We start from the raw sequence: 22,109 nt of genomic DNA, 5'->3' as shown, positions 1-22,109 counted from the left end.
ACAGTTGCAGCACTGAGTGAAAACAGATAGTCACAGCACTGAGTGAGAACAGACACAGTCACAGCACTGAGTGAGAACAGATACAGTCACAGCACTGAGTGAGAACAGACAGTCCCAGCAATCGAGTGAGAACAGATACATTCATAGCATGGAGTGAGAACAGATACAGTTGTAGCACTGAGTGAGAACAGATACAGTCACAGCACTGAGTGAGAACAGACACAGTCACAGCACTGAGTGAGAGCAGATACAGTCACAGCACTGAGTGAGAACAGATGCAGTCACAGCACTGAGTGAGAACAAATACAGTCAGCACTGAGTGAGAACAGATAGTCACAGCACTAAGAACAGATAGTCACAGCACTGATTGAGAACAGATTGTAACAGCACTGAGTGAGAACAGATAGTCACAGCACTGAGTGAGAACAGATACAGTTACTGAGTGAGAACAGATACAGTCACTGAGTGAGAACAGATACAGTCACTGAGTGAGAACAGATAGTCAGCACTAAGTGAGAACAGTTACAGTCAGCACTGAGTGAGAACAGATACATTCACAGCACTGTATGAGAACAGACACAGTCACAGCACTGAGTGAGAGTAGATAGTCACAGCACTGAGAGAACAGATACAGTCACAGCATTGAGTGGAAACAGATAGTCACAGAACTGAGTAAGAATAGATACAGTCAGGACTGTGTGAGAACAGATAGCAATAGCACTGAGTGAGAACAGATACAGTCACAGCACTGAGTGAGAACAGATACGGTCACAGAACTGTGCGAACAGATACAGTCTCAGCACTGAGTGAGAACAGACACAGTCACAGCACTGAGTGAGAGCAGATACAGTCACAGCATTGAGTGAGAACAGATAGTCACAGCACTGAGTGAGAACAGATAGTTACAGAACTGAGTGAGAACAGATAGTCAGGACTGTGTGAGAACAGATAACAACAGCACTGAGTGAGAACAGATACAGTCACAGCACTGAGTCAGAACAGATACAGTCACAGCACTGAGTGAGAACAGATAGTCACAGAACTGAGTGAGAACAGATGGTCACAGAACTGAGTGAGAACAGATACAGTCACAGCACTGAGTGAGAGCAGATACAGTCACAGCATCGAGTGAGAGCAGATACAGTCTCAGTATCAAGTGAGAGCAGATACAGTCACAGGACTGACTGAGAACAGATGCAGTCACAGCACTGAGTGAGAGCAGATACAGGCACAGCATCGAGTGAGAGCAGATACAGTCACAGCACTGACTGAGAACAGACGCAGTCACAGCATGGAGTGAGAACAGATACAGCCACAGCACGGAGTGAGAACAGATACAGTCACAGCACTGAGTGAGAACAAATACAGTCAGCACTGAGTGAGAACAGATAGTCACAGCACTGAGTGAGAACAGACACAGTCCCAGCACTGAGTGAGAACAGATACAGTCAGCACTCAGTGAGAACAGATACAGTCACAGCATTGAGTGGAAACAGATAGTCACAGCACTGAGTGGGAACAGATAGTGACAGAACTGAGTGAGAACAGATACAGTCACAGCACCGATTGAGAGCAGATACAGTCACAGCATTGAGTGACAACAAATACATTCACAGCACTGAGTGAGAACAGATACGGTCAGCACTGAGTGAGAACAGATACGGTCAGCACTGAGAACAGATACAGTCACAGCACTGAGTGAGAACAGATACAGTCAGCACTGAGGGAGAACAGATAGTCATCACTGAATGAGAACAGATACAGCCAGCAGAGTGAGAACAGATACAATCAGCGCTGAGTGAGAACAGATACAGTCACAGCACTGAGTGAGAACAGATACAGTCACAGCACTGAGTGAGAACAGACACAGTCCCAGCACTGAGTGAGAACAGATACAGTTGTAGCACTGAGTGAGAACAGGTACAGTCACAGCACGAGTGCGAACAGATACATTCAGCACTGAGTAAGAACAGATAGTGACAGAACTGAGTGAGAACAGATACAGTCACAGCACTGAGTGAGAACAGATACAGTCAGAGCACGAGTGAGAACAGACACAGTCACAGCACTGAGTAAGAAAAGATAGTGACAGAACTGAGTGAGAACAGATACAATCACAGCACTGAGTGAGAACAGATACAATCACAGCACTGAGTGAGAGCAGATACAGTCACAGCACGGAGTGAGAACAGATACAGTCACAGCACTGAGTGAGAACAGAAAGTCACAGAACTGAGTGAGAACAGATAGTCAGGACTGTGTGAGAACAGATAGCAACAGCACTGAGTGAGAACAGATACAGTCACAGCACTGAGTGAGAACAGATACAGTCACAGCACGGAGTGAGAACAGATACAGTCACAGCACGGAGTGAGAGCAGATGCAGTCACAGCATTGAGTGAGAGCAGACGCAGTCACAGCATTGAGTGAGAACAGATACAGTCACAGCACTGAGTGAGAACAGATACAGTCACAGCACGGAGTGAGAACAGATACAGTCACAGCACGGAGTGAGAACAGATACAGTCACAGCACTGAGTGAGAGCAGATGCAGTCACAGCATTGAGTGAGAGCAGATACAGTCACAGCACTGAGTGAGAACAGATGCTGTCACAGCATTGAGTGAGAACAGATAGTCACAGCACCGAGTGAGAGCAGATACAGTCACAGCATTGAGTGACAACAAATACATTCACAGCACTGAGTGAGAACAGATACGGTCAGCACTGAGTGAGAACAGATACAGTCAGCACTGAGAACAGATACAGTCACAGCACTGAGTGAGAACAGATACAGTCAGCACTGAGGGAGAACAGATAGTCATCACTGAATGAGAACAGATACAGCCAGCAGAGTGAGAACAGATACAATCAGCGCTGAGTGAGAACAGATACAGTCACAGCACTGAGTGAGAACAGATACAGTCACAGCACTGAGTGAGAACAGACACAGTCCCAGCACTGAGTGAGAACAGATACAGTTGTAGCACTGAGTGAGAACAGGTACAGTCACAGCACGAGTGCGAACAGATACATTCAGCACTGAGTAAGAACAGATAGTGACAGAACTGAGTGAGAACAGATACAGTCACAGCACTGAGTGAGAACAGATACAGTCAGAGCACGAGTGAGAACAGACACAGTCACAGCACTGAGTAAGAAAAGATAGTGACAGAACTGAGTGAGAACAGATACAATCACAGCACTGAGTGAGAACAGATACAATCACAGCACTGAGTGAGAGCAGATACAGTCACAGCACGGAGTGAGAACAGATACAGTCACAGCACTGAGTGAGAACAGAAAGTCACAGAACTGAGTGAGAACAGATAGTCAGGACTGTGTGAGAACAGATAGCAACAGCACTGAGTGAGAACAGATACAGTCACAGCACTGAGTGAGAACAGATACAGTCACAGCACGGAGTGAGAACAGATACAGTCACAGCACGGAGTGAGAGCAGATGCAGTCACAGCATTGAGTGAGAGCAGACGCAGTCACAGCATTGAGTGAGAACAGATACAGTCACAGCACTGAGTGAGAACAGATACAGTCACAGCACGGAGTGAGAACAGATACAGTCACAGCACGGAGTGAGAACAGATACAGTCACAGCACTGAGTGAGAGCAGATGCAGTCACAGCATTGAGTGAGAGCAGATACAGTCACAGCACTGAGTGAGAACAGATGCTGTCACAGCACGGAGTGAGAACAGATACAGTCACAGCATGGAGTGAGAACAGATACAGTCACAGCACTGAGTGAGAGCAGATGCAGTCACAGCATTGAGTGAGCGCAGATACAGTCACAGCACTGAGTGAGAACAGATACAGTCACAGCACGGAGTGAGAACAGATACAGTCACAGCACGGAGTGAGAACAGATACAGTCACAGCACTGAGTGAGAACAGATACAGTCACAGCACGGAGTGAGAACAGATACAGTCACAGCACGGAGTGAGAACAGATACAGTCACAGCACTGAGTGAGAGCAGATGCAGTCACAGCTTTGAGTGAGAGCAGATACAGTCACAGCACTGAGTGAGAACAGATGCTGTCACAGCACGGAGTGAGAACAGATACAGTCACAGCACTGAGTGAGAACAGATACAGTCACAGCACTGAGTGAGAAAAAACAGTCAGCACTGAGTGAGAACAGATAGTCACAGCACTAAGAACAGATGCAGTCACAGCACTAAGAACAGATGCAGTCACAGCACTGATTGAGAACCGATAGTAACAGCACTGAGTGAGAACAGATACAGTCAGAGCACTGTGAGAACAGATACATTCACAGCACTGAGTGAGAACAGATACGGTCAGCACTGAGTGAGAACAGATACAGTCAGCACTGAGAACAGATACAGTCACAGCACTGAGTGAGAACAGATAAAGTCAGCACTGAGGGAGAACAGACACAGTCACAGCACTGAGTTAGAAGACACAGTCCCAGCAATCTAGTGAGAACAGATACATTCAAAGCACTGATTGAGAACAGATACAGTTGCAGCACTGAGTGAAAACAGATAGTCACAGCACTGAGTGAGAACAGACACAGTCACAGCACTGAGTGAGAACAGATACAGTCACAGCACTGAGTGAGAACAGACAGTCCCAGCAATCGAGTGAGAACAGATACATTCATAGCACGGAGTGAGAACAGATACAGTTGTAGCACTGAGTGAGAACAGATACAGTCACAGCACTGAGTGAGAACAGACACAGTCACAGCACTGAGTGAGAGCAGATACAGTCACAGCACTGAGTGAGAACAGATGCAGTCACAGCACTGAGTGAGAACAAATACAGTCAGCACTGAGTGAGAACAGATAGTCACAGCACTAAGAACAGATAGTCACAGCACTGATTGAGAACAGATTGTAACAGCACTGAGTGAGAACAGATAGTCACAGCACTGAGTGAGAACAGATACAGTTACTGAGTGAGAACAGATACAGTCACTGAGTGAGAACAGATACAGTCACTGAGTGAGAACAGATAGTCAGCACTAAGTGAGAACAGTTACAGTCAGCACTGAGTGAGAACAGATACAGTCAGCACTGAGTGAGAACAGATACATTCACAGCACTGTATGAGAACAGACACAGTCACAGCACTGAGTGAGAGTAGATAGTCACAGCACTGAGAGAACAGATACAGTCACAGCATTGAGTGGAAACAGATAGTCACAGAACTGAGTAAGAATAGATACAGTCAGGACTGTGTGAGAACAGATAGCAATAGCACTGAGTGAGAACAGATACAGTCACAACAGCACTGAGTGAGAACAGATACGGTCACAGAACTGTGCGAACAGATACAGTCTCAGCACTGAGTGAGAACAGACACAGTCACAGCACTGAGTGAGAGCAGATACAGTCACAGCATTGAGTGAGAACAGATAGTCACAGCACTGAGTGAGAACAGATAGTTACAGAACTGAGTGAGAACAGATAGTCAGGACTGTGTGAGAACAGATAACAACAGCACTGAGTGAGAACAGATACAGTCACAGCACTGAGTCAGAACAGATACAGTCACAGCACTGAGTGAGAACAGATAGTCACAGAACTGAGTGAGAACAGATGGTCACAGAACTGAGTGAGAACAGATACAGTCACAGCAATGAGTGAGAACAGATACAGTCACTGCAATGAGTGAGAACAGATACAGTCAGCACTGAGTCAGAACAGATACAGTCACAGCACTGAGTGAGAGCAGATACAGTCACAGCATCGAGTGAGAGCAGATACAGTCTCAGTATCGAGTGAGAGCAGATACAGTCACAGGACTGACTGAGAACAGATGCAGTCACAGCACTGAGTGAGAGCAGATACAGGCACAGCATCGAGTGAGAGCAGATACAGTCACAGCACTGACTGAGAACAGACGCAGTCACAGCATGGAGTGAGAACAGATACAGCCACAGCACGGAGTGAGAACAGATACAGTCACAGCACTGAGTGAGAACAAATACAGTCAGCACTGAGTGAGAACAGATAGTCACAGCACTGAGTGAGAACAGACACAGTCCCAGCACTGAGTGAGAACAGATACAGTCAGCACTCAGTGAGAACAGATACAGTCACAGCATTGAGTGGAAACAGATAGTCACAGCACTGAGTGGGAACAGATAGTGACAGAACTGAGTGAGAACAGATACAGTCACAGCACCGAGTGAGAGCAGATACAGTCACAGCATTGAGTGACAACAAATACATTCACAGCACTGAGTGAGAACAGATACGGTCAGCACTGAGTGAGAACAGATACAGTCAGCACTGAGAACAGATACAGTCACAGCACTGAGTGAGAACAGATACAGTCAGCACTGAGGGAGAACAGATAGTCATCACTGAATGAGAACAGATACAGCCAGCAGAGTGAGAACAGATACAATCAGCGCTGAGTGAGAACAGATACAGTCACAGCACTGAGTGAGAACAGATACAGTCACAGCACTGAGTGAGAACAGACACAGTCCCAGCACTGAGTGAGAACAGATACAGTTGTAGCACTGAGTGAGAACAGGTACAGTCACAGCACGAGTGCGAACAGATACATTCAGCACTGAGTAAGAACAGATAGTGACAGAACTGAGTGAGAACAGATACAGTCACAGCACTGAGTGAGAACAGATACAGTCAGAGCACGAGTGAGAACAGACACAGTCACAGCACTGAGTAAGAAAAGATAGTGACAGAACTGAGTGAGAACAGATACAATCACAGCACTGAGTGAGAACAGATACAATCACAGCACTGAGTGAGAGCAGATACAGTCACAGCACTAATTGAGAACAGATTGTACCAGCACTGAGTGAGAGCAGATACAGTCACAGCACTGAGTGAGAACAGAAACAGTCACAGCACGGAGTGAGAACAGGTACAGTCACAGCACTGAGTGAGAACAAATACAGTCACAGCATTGAGTGAGAAAAGATAGTCACAGCACTGAGTAAGAACAGATAGTCAGGACTGTGTGAGAACAGATAGCAACAGCACTGAGTGAGAACAGATGCAGTCACAGCACTGAGTGAGAACAGATACAGTCACAGCACGGAGTGAGAACAGATACAGTCACAGCACTGAGTGAGAACAGGTACAGTCACAGCACTGAGTGAGAACAGATAGTCAGCACGGAGTGAGAACAGATACAGTCACAGCACTGAGTGAGAACAGATACAGTCACAGCAATGAGTGAGAACAGATACAGTCACAGCACTGAGTGAGAGCAGATACTGTCACAGCATTGAGTGGAAACAGAAACAGTCACAGCACGGAGTGAGAACAGGTACAGTCACAGCACTGAGTGAGAACAAATACAGTCACAGCATTGAGTGAGAAAAGATAGTCACAGCATTGAGTGAGAACAGATAGTCAGGACTGTGTGAGAACAGATAGCAACAGCACTGAGTGAGAACAGATGCAGTCACAGCACTGAGTGAGAACAGATACAGTCACAGCACGGAGTGAGAACAGATACAGTCACAGCACTGAGTGAGAACAGGTACAGTCACAGCACTGAGTGAGAACAGATAGTCAGCACGGAGTGAGAACAGATACAGTCACAGCACTGAGTGAGAACAGATACAGTCACAGCAATGAGTGAGAACAGATACAGTCACAGCACTGAGTGAGAGCAGATACTGTCACAGCATTGAGTGGAAACAGATAGTCACAGCTCTGAGTGAGAATAGATGGTCACAGAACTGAGTGAGAACAGACACTGTCACAGCAATGAGTGAGAACAGATAGTAACAGCACTGAATGAGAATAGACACAGTCACAGCACTGAGTGAGAACAGATAGTCACAGCAATGAGTGAGAACAGATACAGTCAGCACTGAGTCAGAACAGATAGTCACAGCACTGAGTGAGAACAGATACAGTCAGCACTCAGTGACAACAGATACATTTACAGCACTGAGTGATAACAGATAGTCAGCACTGATTGAGAAGAGATAGTAACAGCACTGAGTGAGAACAGATAGTCACAGCACTGAGTGAGACAGATACAGTCACAGCACTGAGTGAGACAGATACAGTCACAGCACTGAATGAGAACAGATACAGTAACAGCACTGAATGAGAACAGATAAAGTCACAGCACTGCGTGAGAACAGATACATTCTCAGCACTGTGACAATAAATAGTCACAGCACTGAGTGAGAGCAGATACAGTCAGCACTGAGAGAGAAGAGATACAGTCACAGCACTGAGTGAGAACAGATAGTAACAGCACTGAGTGAGAGCATATACAGTCACAGAACTGAGTGAGAACAAATACAGTCAGCACTGATTGAGAAAAGAAACAGTCAGCGCTGAGTGAGAACAGATAGTCACAGCACTGAGTGAGAACAGACACAGTCCCAGCACTGAGTGAGAACAGATACAGTCAGCACTCAGTGAGAACAGATACAGTCACAGCATTGAGTGGAAACAGATAGTCACAGCACTGAGTGGGAACAGATAGTGACAGAACTGAGTGAGAACAGATACAGTCACAGCACCGAGTGAGAGCAGATACAGTCACAGCATTGAGTGACAACAAATACATTCACAGCACTGAGTGAGAACAGATAGTAACATCACTGAGTGAGCACAGACACAGTCACAGCACTGAGTGAGAGCAGATAGTCACAGCACTGAGTGAGAAAAGATAGTCACAGCACGGAGTGAGAACAGAAAGTCACAGAACTGAGTGAGAACAGATAATCAGGACTGTGTGAGAACAGATAGCAACAGCACTGAGTGAGAACAGATACAGTCACAGCACTGAGTGAGAACAGATACAGTCGCAGCACGGAGTGAGAACAGATACAGTCACAGCACGGAGTGAGAACAGATAGTCACAGCACTGAGTGAGAACAGATACAGTCAGCGCTGAGTGAGAACAAATACAGTCACAGCACTGAGTGAGTACAGATACAGTCACAGCACTGAGTGACAACAGTCACAGCACTGAGAACAGACACAGTCCCAGCACTGTGTGAGAACAGATACAGTCACAGCACTGAGTGAGAACACACAGTCCCAGCAATCGAGTGAGAACAGATACATTCACAGCACTGAGAACAGACACAGTCCCAGCACTGAGTGAGAACAGATACAGTCACAGCACTGAGTAAGAACAGACACAGTCACAGCACTGAGCGAGAACAGATACAATCACAGCACTGAGTGAGAACAGATACAATCACAGCACTGAGTGAGAGCAGATACAGTCACAGCACTAATTGAGAACAGATTGTACCAGCACTGAGTGAGAACAGATACAGTCACTGAGTGAGAACAGATAGTCAGCAGAGTGAGAACAGACACAGTCAGCACTGAGTGAGAACAGATACAGTCAGCACTGAGTGAGAACAGATACAGTCAGCACTGAGAGAGAACAGATACAGTCACAGGACTAATTGAGAACAGATACAGTCACAGGACTAATTGAGAACAGATACAGTCACAGCACTGAATGAGAGCAGATACAGTCACAGCACTGAGTGAGAACAGATACAGTCACAGCACTGAGTAAGAACAGATATAGTCGCAGCACTGAGTGGAAACAGACAGTCACAGCACTGAGTGAGAACAGAAAGTCACAGAACTGAGTGAGAACAGATAGTCAGGACTGTGTGAGAACAGATAGCAACAGCACTGAGTGAGAACAGATACAGTCACAGCACTGAGTGAGAACAGATACAGTCACAGCACGGAGTGAGAACAGATACAGTCACAGCACGGAGTGAGAACAGATACAGTCACAGCACTGAGTGAGAGCAGATGCAGTCACAGCATTGAGTGAGAACAGATACAGTCACAGCACTGAGTGAGAACAGATACAGTCGCAGCATGGAGTGAGAGCAGATACAGTCACAGCACTGAGTGAGAACAGATGCAGTCACAAAACGGAGTGAGAACAGATAGTCACAGCACTGAGTGAGAAAAAACAGTCAGCACTGAGTGAGAACAGATAGTCACAGCACTAAGAACAGATACAGTCACAGCACTGATTGAGAACCGATAGTAACAGCACTGAGTGAGAACAGATACAGTCAGAGCACTGTGATAACAGATACATTCACAGCACTGAGTGACAACAAATACATTCACAGCACTGAGTGAGAACAGATACGGTCAGCACTGAGTGAGAACAGATACAGTCAGCACTGAGAACAGATACAGTCACAGCACTGAGTGAGAACAGATAAAGTCAGCACTGACGGAGAACAGACACAGTCACAGCACTGAGTTAGAAGACACAGACCCAGCAATCTAGTGAGAACAGATACATTCAAAGCACTGATTGAGAACAGATACAGTTGCAGCACTGAGTGAGAACAGATACAGTCACAGCACTGAGTGAGAACAGACATAGTCACAGCACTGAGTGAGAACAGATACAGTCACAACACTGAGTGAGAACAGATAAAGTCAGCAGTGAGGGAGAACAGATACAGTCACAGCACTGAGTGAGAACAGACATAGTCACAGCACTGAGTGAGAACAGACAGTCCCAGCAATCGAGTGAGAACAGATACATTCATAGCACGGAGTGAGAACAGATACAGTTGTAGCACTGAGTGAGAACAGATACAGTCACAGCACTGAGTGAGAACAGACACAGTCAGAGCACTGAGTGAGAACAGACACAGTCACAGCACTGAGTGAGAACAGATGCAGTCACAGCACTGAGTGAGAACAAATACAGTCAGCACTGAGTGAGAACAGATAGTCACAGCACTAAGAACAGATAGTCACAGCACTGATTGAGAACAGATTGTAACAGCACTGAGTGAGAACAGATACAGTCACAGCACTGAGTGAGAACAGATACAGTTACTGAGTGAGAACAGATACAGTCACTGAGTGAGAACAGATGCAGTCACTGAGTGAGAACAGAGTCAGCACTAAGTGAGAACAGATAGTCAGCACTGAGTGAGAACAGATGCAGTCAGCACTGAGTGAGAACAGATACAGTCAGCACTGAGTGAGAACAGATACAGTCAGCACTGAGTGAGAACAGATACATTCACAGCACTGTATGAGAACAGACACAGTCACAGCACTGAGTGAGAGTAGATAGTCACAGCACTGAGTGAGAAAAGATACGGTCACAGCACGGAGTGAGAACAGATACATTCACAGCACTGAGAGAACAGATACAGTCACAGCATTGAGTGGAAACAGATAGTCACAGAACTGAGTAAGAATAGATACAGTCAGGACTCTGTGAGAACAGATGGCAACAGCACTGAGTGAGAACAGATACAGTCACAGCACTGAGTGAGAACAGATACGGTCACAGAACTGTGCGAACAGATACAGTCTCAGCACTGAGTGAGAACAGACACAGTCACAGCACTGAGTGAGAGCAGATACAGTCACAGCACTGAGTGAGAACAAATACAGTCACAGCATTGAGTGAGAACAGATAGTCACAGCACTGAGTGAGAACAGATAGTTACAGAACTGAGTGAGAACAGATAGTCAGGACTGTGTGAGAACAGATAACAACAGCACTGAGTGAGAACAGATTCAGTCACAGCACTGAGTGAGAACAGATACAGTCACAGCACGGAGTGAGAACAGATACAGTCACAGCACGGAGTGAGAACAGATACAGTCACAGCACTGAGTGAGAACAGATACAGTCACAGCACTGAGTGAGAACAGATAGTCACAGAACTGAGTGAGAACAGATGGTCACAGAACTGAGTGAGAACAGATACAGTCAACAGCAATGAGTGAGAACAGATACAGTCACTGCAATGAGTGAGAACAGACACAGTCAGCACTGAGTCAGAACAGATACAGTCACAGCACTGAGTGAGAGCAGATACAGTCTCAGTATCGAGTGAGAGCAGATACAGTCACAGGACTGACTGAGAACAGATGCAGTCACAGCACTGAGTGAGAGCAGATACAGTCACAGCATCGAGTGCGAGCAGATACAGTCACAGCACTGACTGAGAACAGATGCAGTCACAGCATGGAGTGAGAACAGATACAGCCACAGCACGGAGTGAGAACAGATACAGTCACAGCACTGAGTGAGGACAAATACAGTCAGCACTGAGTGAGAACAGAAACAGTCAGCGCTGAGTGAGAACAGATAGTCACAGCACTGAGTGAGAACAGACACAGTCCCAGCACTGAGTGAGAACAGATACAGCCAGCAATCGAGTGAGAACAGATACATTCATAGCATTGAGTGAGAACAGATACTGTCACAGCACTGAGTGAGAACAGATCGTCAGCACTCAGTGAGAACAGATACAGTCACAGCATTGAGTGGAAACAGATAGTCACAGCACTGAGTGAGAACAGATAGTGACAGAACTGAGTGAGAGCAGATACAGTCACAGCATTGAGTGACAACAAATACATTCACAGCACTGAGTGAGAACAGATACGGTCAGCACTGAGAACAGATACAGTCACAGCAGAGTGAGAACAGATACAGTCAGCACTGAGGGAGAACAGATAGTCATCACTGAATGAGAACAGATACAGTCAGCAGAGTGAGAACAGATACAATCAGCGCTGAGTGAGAACAGATACAGTCACAGCACTGAGTGAGAACAGATACAGTCACAGCACTGAGTGAGAACAGACACAGTCCCAGCAGTGAGTGAGAACAGATACAGTTGTAGCACTGAGTGAGAACAGATACAGTCACAGCACGAGTGCGAACAGATACATTCAGCACTGAGTAAGAACAGATAGTGACAGAACTGAGTGAGAACAGATACAGTCACAACACTGAGTGAGAACAGATACAGTCAGAGCACGAGTGAGAACAGATACATTCAGCACTGAGTGAGAACAGATACAGTCACAGCAGTGAGTGAGAACAGATACAGTCACAGCACTGAGTAAGAAAAGATAGTGACAGAACTGAGTGAGAACAGATACAGTCACAGCACTGAGTGAGAGCAGATACAGTCACAGCATTGAGTGAGAGCAGATACAGTCTCAGCACTGACTGAGAACAGATGCAGTCACAGTCGGAGTGAGAACAAATACAGTCAGCACTGACTGAGAACAGATAGTCAGAGCACTAAGAACAGATACAGTCACAGCACTGATTGAGAACAGATAGTAACAGCAGTGAGTGAGAACAGATACGGTCAGCACTGAGTGAGAACAGATAGTCACAGCACTGCGTGAGAACAGATACAGTCAGCGCTGAGTGAGAACAGATACAGTCACAGCACTGAGTTGAGAACAGATACAGTCACTGCACTGAGTGAGAACAGGCAGTCCAAGCACTGAGTGAGAACAGATACAGTCAGGACTGTGTGAGAACAGATAGCAGCAGCACTGAGTGAGAACAGATACAGTCACAGCACTGAGTGAGAACAGATACAGTCACAGCACTGAGTGAGAACAGATACAGTCACAGCACGGAGTGAGAACAGATACAGTCACAGCACTGAGTGAGAACAGATACAGTCACAGCACGGAGTGAGAACAGACACAGGCCCAGCAATCGAGTGAGAACAGATACATTCATAGCACTGAGTGAGAACAGATACGGTCAGCACTGAGTGAGAACAGATACAGTCAGCACTGAGAACAGATACAGTCACAGCACTGAGTGAGAACAGATAAAGTCAGCACTGACGGAGAACAGACACAGTCACAGCACTGAGTTAGAAGACACAGTCCCAGCAATCTAGTGAGAACAGATACATTCAAAGCACTGATTGAGAACAGATACAGTTGCAGCACTGAGTGAGAACAGATACAGTCACAGCACTGAGTGAGAACAGACATAGTCACAGCACTGAGTGAGAACAGATAGTCACAACACTGAGTGAGAACAGATAAAGTCAGCACTGAGGGAGAACAGATACAGTCAGCACTGAGGGAGAACAGATACAGTCACAGCACTGAGTGAGAACAGACATAGTCACAGCACTGAGTGAGAACAGATACAGTCGCAGCACTGAGTGAGAACAGACAGTCCCAGCAATCGAGTGAGAACAGATACATTCATAGCACGGAGTGAGAACAGATACAGTTGTAGCACTGAGTGAGAACAGATACAGTCACAGCACTGAGTGAGAACAGACACAGTCAGAGCACTGAGTGAGAACAGACACAGTCACAGCACTGAGTGAGAACAGATGCAGTCACAGCACTGAGTGAGAACAGATACAGTTACTGAGTGAGAACAGATACAGTCACTGAGTGAGAACAGATGCAGTCACTGAGTGAGAACAGATAGTCAGCACTAAGTGAGAACAGATACAGTCAGCACTGAGTGAGAACAGATGCAGTCAGCACTGAGTGAGAACAGATACAGTCAGCACTGAGTGAGAACAGATACAGTCAGCACTGAGTGAGAACAGATACATTCACAGCACTGTATGAGAACAGACACAGTCACAGCACTGAGTGAGAGTAGATAGTCACAGCACTGAGTGAGAAAAGATACGGTCACAGCACGGAGTGAGAACAGATACATTCACAGCACTGAGAGAACAGATACAGTCACAGCATTGAGTGGAAACAGATAGTCACAGAACTGAGTAAGAATAGATACAGTCAGGACTGTGTGAGAACAGATAGCAACAGCACTGAGTGAGAACAGATACAGTCACAGCACTGAGTGAGAACAGATACGGTCACAGGACTGTGCGAACAGATACAGTCTCAGCACTGAGCGAGAACAGACACAGTCACAGCACTGAGTGAGAGCAGATACAGTCACAGCACTGAGTGAGAACAAATACAGTCACAGCATTGAGTGAGAACAGATAGTCACAGCACTGAGTGAGAACAGATAGTTACAGAACTGAGTGAGAACAGATTGTCAGGACTGTGTGAGAACAGATAACAACAGCACTGAGTGAGAACAGATTCAGTCACAGCACTGAGTGAGAACAGATACAGTCACAGCACGGAGTGAGAACAGATACAGTCACAGCACGGAGTGAGAACAGATACAGTCACAGCACTGAGTGAGAACAGATACAGTCACAGCACTGAGTGAGAACAGATAGTCACAGAACTGAGTGAGAACAGATGGTCACAGAACTGAGTGAGAACAGATACAGTCACAGCAATGAGTGAGAACAGATGGTCACAGAACTGAGTGAGAACAGATACAGTCACAGCAATGAGTGAGAACAGATACAGTCACTGCAATGAGTGAGAACAGACACAGTCAGCACTGAGTCAGAACAGATACAGTCACAGCACTGAGTGAGAGCAGATACAGTCTCAGTATCGAGTGAGAGCAGATACAGTCACAGGACTGACTGAGAACAGATGCAGTCACAGCACTGAGTGAGAGCAGATACAGTCACAGCATCGAGTGCGAGCAGATACAGTCACAGCACTGACTGAGAACAGATGCAGTCACAGCATGGAGTGAGAACAGATACAGCCACAGCACGGAGTGAGAACAGATACAGTCACAGCACTGAGTGAGGACAAATACAGTCAGCACTGAGTGAGAACAGAAACAGTCAGCGCTGAGTGAGAACAGATAGTCACAGCACTGAGTGAGAACAGACACAGTCCCAGCACTGAGTGAGAACAGATACAGCCAGCAATCGAGTGAGAACAGATACATTCATAGCATTGAGTGAGAACAGATACTGTCACAGCACTGAGTGAGAACAGATCGTCAGCACTCAGTGAGAACAGATACAGTCACAGCATTGAGTGGAAACAGATAGTCACAGCACTGAGTGAGAACAGATAGTGACAGAACTGAGTGAGAGCAGATACAGTCACAGCATTGAGTGACAACAAATACATTCACAGCACTGAGTGAGAACAGATACGGTCAGCACTGAGAACAGATACAGTCACAGCAGAGTGAGAACAGATACAGTCAGCACTGAGGGAGAACAGATAGTCATCACTGAATGAGAACAGATACAGTCAGCAGAGTGAGAACAGATACAATCAGCGCTGAGTGAGAACAGATACAGTCACAGCACTGAGTGAGAACAGATACAGTCAGAGCACGAGTGAGAACAGATACATTCAGCACTGAGTGAGAACAGATACAGTCACAGCAGTGAGTGAGAACAGATACAGTCACAGCACTGAGTAAGAAAAGATAGTGACAGAACTGAGTGAGAACAGATACAGTCACAGCACTGAGTGAGAGCAGATACAGTCACAGCATTGAGTGAGAGCAGATACAGTCTCAGCACTGACTGAGAACAGATGCAGTCACAGTCGGAGTGAGAACAAATACAGTCAGCACTGACTGAGAACAGATAGTCAGAGCACTAAGAACAGATACAGTCACAGCACTGATTGAGAACAGATAGTAACAGCAGTGAGTGAGAACAGATACGGTCAGCAGTGAGAACAGATAGTCACAGCACTGCGTGAGAACAGATAGTCAGCACTGAGTGAGAACAGATACAGTCAGCGCTGAGTGAGAACAGATACAGTCACAGCACTGAGTGAGAACAGATACAGTCACTGCACTGAGTGAGAACAGGCAGTCCAAGCACTGAGTGAGAACAGATAGTCAGGACTGTGTGAGAACAGATAGCAGCAGCACTGAGTGAGAACAGATACAGTCACAGCACTGAGTGAGAACAGATACAGTCACAGCACTGAGTGAGAACAGATACAGTCACAGCACTGAGTGAGAACAGATACAGTCACAGCACTGAGTGTGAACAGACACAGGCCCAGCAATCGAGTGAGAACAGATACATTCATAGCACTGAGTGAGAACAGATACAGTTGTAGCACTGAGTGAGAACAGATACTGTCACAGCACTGAGTGAGAACAGATACTGTCACAGCACTGAGTGAGAACAGATACTGTCACAGCACTGAGTGGAGACAGATAGTCACAGCACTGAGTGAGAACAGATACAGTCACAGCACTGAGTGAGAACAGATACAGTCACAGCACTGAGTGAGAACAGATAGTCACAGCACTGAGTGAGAACAGATACAGTCACAGCACTGAGTGTGAACAGACACAGGCCCAGCAATCGAGTGAGAACAGATACATTCATAGCACTGAGTGAGAACAGATACAGTCACAGCACTGAGTGAGAGCAGATACAGTCACAGCATTGAGTGAGAGCAGATACAGTCACAGCACTGAGTGAGAACAGATACAGTCACAGTCACAGCACTGAGTGAGAACAGATACAGTCACAGCACTGAGTGAGAACAAATACAGTCACAGCATTGAGTGAGAACAGATAGTCACAGCACTGAGTGAGAACAGACAGTCACAGAACTGAGTGAGAACAGATAATCAGGTCTGTGAGAGAACAGATAGCAACAGCACTGAGTGAGAACAGATACAGTCACAGTCACAGCACTGAGTGAGAAAATATACAGTCACAGCACTGAGTGAGAACAGATACAGTCACAGCACTGAGTGAGAACAGATACTGTCACAGCATTGAGTGGAAACAGATAGTCACAGCAATGAGTGAGAACAGATGCAGTCACAGCACTGAGTGAGAACAGATACAGTCACAGCACTGAGTGAGAACAGATGCAGTCACAGCACGGAGTGAGAACAGATGCAGTCACAGCACTGAGTGAGAACAGATGCAGTCACAGCATGGAGTGAGAACAGATGCAGTCACAGCACTGAGTGAGAACAGATGCAGTCACAGCACTGAGTGAGAACAGATGCAGTCACAGCACTGAGTGAGAACAGATAGCAACAGCACTGAATGAGAATAGACACAGTCACAGCACTGAGTGAGAACTGATGCAGTCACAGCACTGAGTGAGAACAGATAGCAACAGCACTGAATGAGAACAGATACAGTCACAGCACTGAGTGAGAACAGATAGTAACAGCACTGAATGAGAATAGACACAGTCACAGCACTGAGTGAGAATAGACACAGTCACAGCACTGAGTGAGAACAGATGCAGTCACAGCACTGAGTGAGATCAGATACATTCTCAGCACTGAGTGACAATAAATACAGTCACAGCACTGAGTGAGAGCAGGTACAGTCAGCACTGAGAGAGAAGAGATAGTCACAGCACTGAGTGAGAACAGATACAGTCACAACACTGAGTGAGAACAGATACTGTCACAGCATTGAGTGGAAACAGATAGTCACAGCAATGAGTGAGAACAGATGCAGTCACAGCACTGAGTGAGAACAGATACAGTCACAGCACTGAGTGAGAACAGATACAGTCAGCACTGAGAGAGAACAGATACAGTCACAGGACTAATTGAGAACAGATACAGGACTAATTGAGAACAGATACAGTCACAGCACTGAATGAGAGCAGATACAGTCACAGCACTGTGTGAGAACAGATACAGTCACAGCACTGAGTAAGAACAGATATAGTCACAGCACTGAGTGGAAAATGACAGTCACAGCACTGAGTGAGAACAGATAGTCAGGACTTGTGAGAACAGATAGCAACAGCACTGAGTGAGAACAGATACAGTCACAGCACGGAGTGAGAACAGATACAGTCACAGCACGGAGTGAGAACAGATACAGTCACAGCACGGAGTGAGAACAGACACAGTCACAGCACGGAGTGAGAACAGATGCAGTCACAGCATTGAGCGAGTGCAGATACAGTCACAGCACTGAGTGAGAACAGATGCAGTCACAGCGCTGAGTGAGAACAGATACAGTCACAGCACTGAGTGAGAACAGATACGGTCAGCACTGAGTGAGAACAGATACAGTCAGCACTGAGAACAGATACAGTCACAGCACTGAGTGAGAACAGATACAGTCAGCACAGATGGAGAACAGATACAGTCAGCACTGATGGAGAACAGATACAGTCATCACTGAATGAGAACAGATACAGTCAGCGCTGAGTGAGAACAGATACAGTCAGCGCTGAGTGCGGACAGATAGTCACAGCACTGAGTGAGAACAGATACAGTCACAGCACTGAGTGAGAACAGACACAGTCCCAGCACTGAGTGAGAACAGATACAGTTGTAGCACTGAGTGAGAACAGATACAGTCACAGCACTGAGTGAGAATAGATACAGTCACTGCACGAGTGAGAACAGATACATTCAGCACTGAGTGAGAACAGATACGGTCACAGAACTGTGAGAACAGATACAGTCTCAGCACTGAGTGAGAACAGATACATTCACAGCACTGTATGAGAACAGACACAGTCAGCACTGAATGAGAACAGATACAGTCACAGCATTGAGTGAGAACAGATACAGTTGTAGCATTGAGTGAGAACAGATAGTCACAGCACTGCGTGAGAACAGACAGTCACAGAACTGAGTGAGAACAGATAGTCAGGTCTGTGTGAGAACAGATAGCAACAGCACTGAGTGAGAACAGATACAGTCACAGTCACAGCACTGAGTGAGGAAAATATACAGTCACAGCATTGAGTGAGAACAGATACAGTCACAGCACTGTGTGAGAACAAATACAGTCACAGCATTGAGTGAGAACAGATAGTCACAGCACTGAGTGAGAACAGACAGTCACAGAACTGAGTGAGAACAGATAGTCAGGTCTGTGTGAGAACAGATAGCAACAGCACTGAGTGAGAACAGATAGTCACAGCAATGAGTGAGAACAGATAGTAACAGCACTGAATGAGAATAGACACAGTCACAGCACTGAGTGAGAACAGATACAGTCACAGCACTGAGTGAGAACAGATATAGTCACAGCACTGAGTGAGAATAGACACAGTCACAGCACTGAGTGAGAACAGATACAGTCACAGCACTGAGTGAGAACAGATACAGTCACAGCACTGAGTGAGAACAGATGCAGTCACAGCACTGAGTGAGAACAGATGCAGTCACAGCACTGAGTGAGAACAGATGCAGTCACAGCACTGAGTGAGAACAGATGCAGTCACAGCACTGAGTGAGAACAGATACATTCTCAGCACTGAGAGAGAAGAGATACAGTCACAGCACTGAGTGAGAGCAGATACAGTCACAGCACTGAGTGAGAGCAGATACAGTCACAGCACTGAGCGAGAACAAGTACAGTCAGCACTGATTAACAGATAGTAACAGCACTGAGTGAGAACAGATACAGTCACAGCACTGAGTGAGAACAAATACAGTCAGCGCTGACTGAGAAAAGATAGTAACAGCACTGAGTGAGAACAGATACAGTCACAGCACTGATTGAGAACAGATAGTAACAGCACTGAGTGAGAACAGATACAGTCACAGCACTGAGTGAGAACAGATACAGTTACTGAGTGAGAACAGATACAGTCAGAGTGAGAACAGATACAGTTTGCACTGAGTGAGAACAGATACAGTCAGCACTGAGTGAGAACAGATACAGTCAGCACTGAGAGAGAACAGATACAGTCACAGGACTAACCGAGAACAGATACAGGACTAATTGAGAACAGATACAGTCATAGCACTGAATGAGAGCAGATACAGTCACAGCACTGAGTGAGAACAGATACAGTCACAGCACTGAGTAAGAACAGATACAGTCACAGCACGGAGTGAGAACAGATAGTCAGGACTTTTGAGAACAGATAGCAACAGCACTGAGTGAGAACAGATACAGTCACAGCACGGAGTGAGAACAGATATAGTCACAGCACGGAGTGAGAACAGATACAGTCACAGCACGGAGTGAGAACAGACACAGTCACAGCACTGAGTGAGAGCAGATGCAGTCACAGCATTGAGCGAGTGCAGATACAGTCACAGCACTGAGTGAGAACAGATGCAGTCACAGCACGGAGTGAGAACAGATACAGTCACAGCACTGAGTGAGAAAAAATACAGTCAGCACTGAGTGAGAACAGATAGTCACAGCACTAAGAACAGATACAGTCACAGCACTGACTGAGAACCGATAGTAACAGAACTGAGTGAGAACAGATACAGTCACAGCACTGAGTGAGAACAGGTACATTCACAGCACTGAGTGACAACAAATACATTCACAGCACTGAGTGAGAACAGATACGGTCAGCACTGAGTGAGAACAGATACAGTCAGCACTGAGAACAGATACAGTCACAGCACTGAGTGAGAACAGATACAGTCAGCACTGAGTGAGAACAGATAGTCACAGCACTGAGTGAGAACAGATACATTCACAGCACTGAGTGACAACAAATACATTCACAGCACTGAGAACAGATACAGTCACAGCACTGAGTGAGAACAGATTCAGTCAGCACTGAGGGAGAACAGATACAGTCATCACTGAATGAGAACAGATAGTCAGTACTGAGTGAGAACAGATAGTCAGCGCTGAGTGAGAACAGATACAGTCACAGCACTGAGTGAGAACAGACACAGTCCCAGCACTGAGTGAGAACAGACACAGTCCCAGCAATCGAGTGAGAACAGATACATTCATAGCACTGAGTGAGAACAGATACAGTTGTAGCACTGAGTGAGAACAGACACAGTCACAGCACTGAGTGAGAACAGATACAGTCACAGCACTGAGTGATAACAGACACAGTCCCAGCAATCGAGTGAGAACAGATGCATTCATAGCACGGAGTGAGAACAGATACAGTTGTAGCACTGAGTGAGAACAGATACAGTCACAGCACTGAGTGAGAACAGATACAGTCACAGCACTGAGTGAGAACAAATACAGTCAGCACTGACTGAGAAAAGATAGTAACAGCACTGAATGAGAACAGATACAGTCACAGCACTGAGTGAGAACAGATACATTCTCAGCACTGAGTGACAATAAATACAGTCACAGCATGGAGTGAGAACAGATACAGTCACAGCACTGAGTGAGAGCAGATACAGTCACAGCATTGAGTGGAAACAGATAGTCACAGCACTGAGTGAGAACAGATAGCAACAGCACTGAGTGAGAACAGATACAGTCACAGCACGGAGTGAGAACAGATGCAGTCACAGCATTGAGTGAGAACAGATACAGTTGTAGCATTGAGTGAGAACAGATAGTCACAGCACTGCGTGAGAACAGACAGTCACAGAACTGAGTGAGAACAGATAGTCAGGTCTGTGTGAGAACAGATAGCAACAGCACTGAGTGAGAACAGATACAGTCACAGTCACAGCACTGAGTGAGGAAAATATACAGTCACAGCATTGAGTGAGAACAGATACAGTCACAGCACTGTGTGAGAACAAATACAGTCACAGCAT

General features: G+C 46.1%; 1 protein-coding gene across 3 annotated transcripts in view; it reads right to left on the bottom strand.

Annotated features, from left to right (window-relative positions):
* Window positions 1-22,109, bottom strand: part of LOC147110821 (nuclear receptor subfamily 2 group C member 2-like) — a 132,862-nt gene that overhangs the window by 92,268 nt on the left and 18,485 nt on the right. The window lies entirely within an intron of this gene.

The sequence above is a fragment of the Somniosus microcephalus genome, chromosome 11, assembly GCF_052327205.1.
Source record: "Somniosus microcephalus isolate GS21.2 chromosome 11, FLI_Smic_1.0, whole genome shotgun sequence".
Classification (NCBI taxonomy): Eukaryota; Metazoa; Chordata; class Chondrichthyes; order Squaliformes; family Somniosidae; genus Somniosus; species Somniosus microcephalus.
Note: the sequence above shows the minus strand (reverse complement) of the source record. Positions and strands in the feature narration are given on the sequence as shown.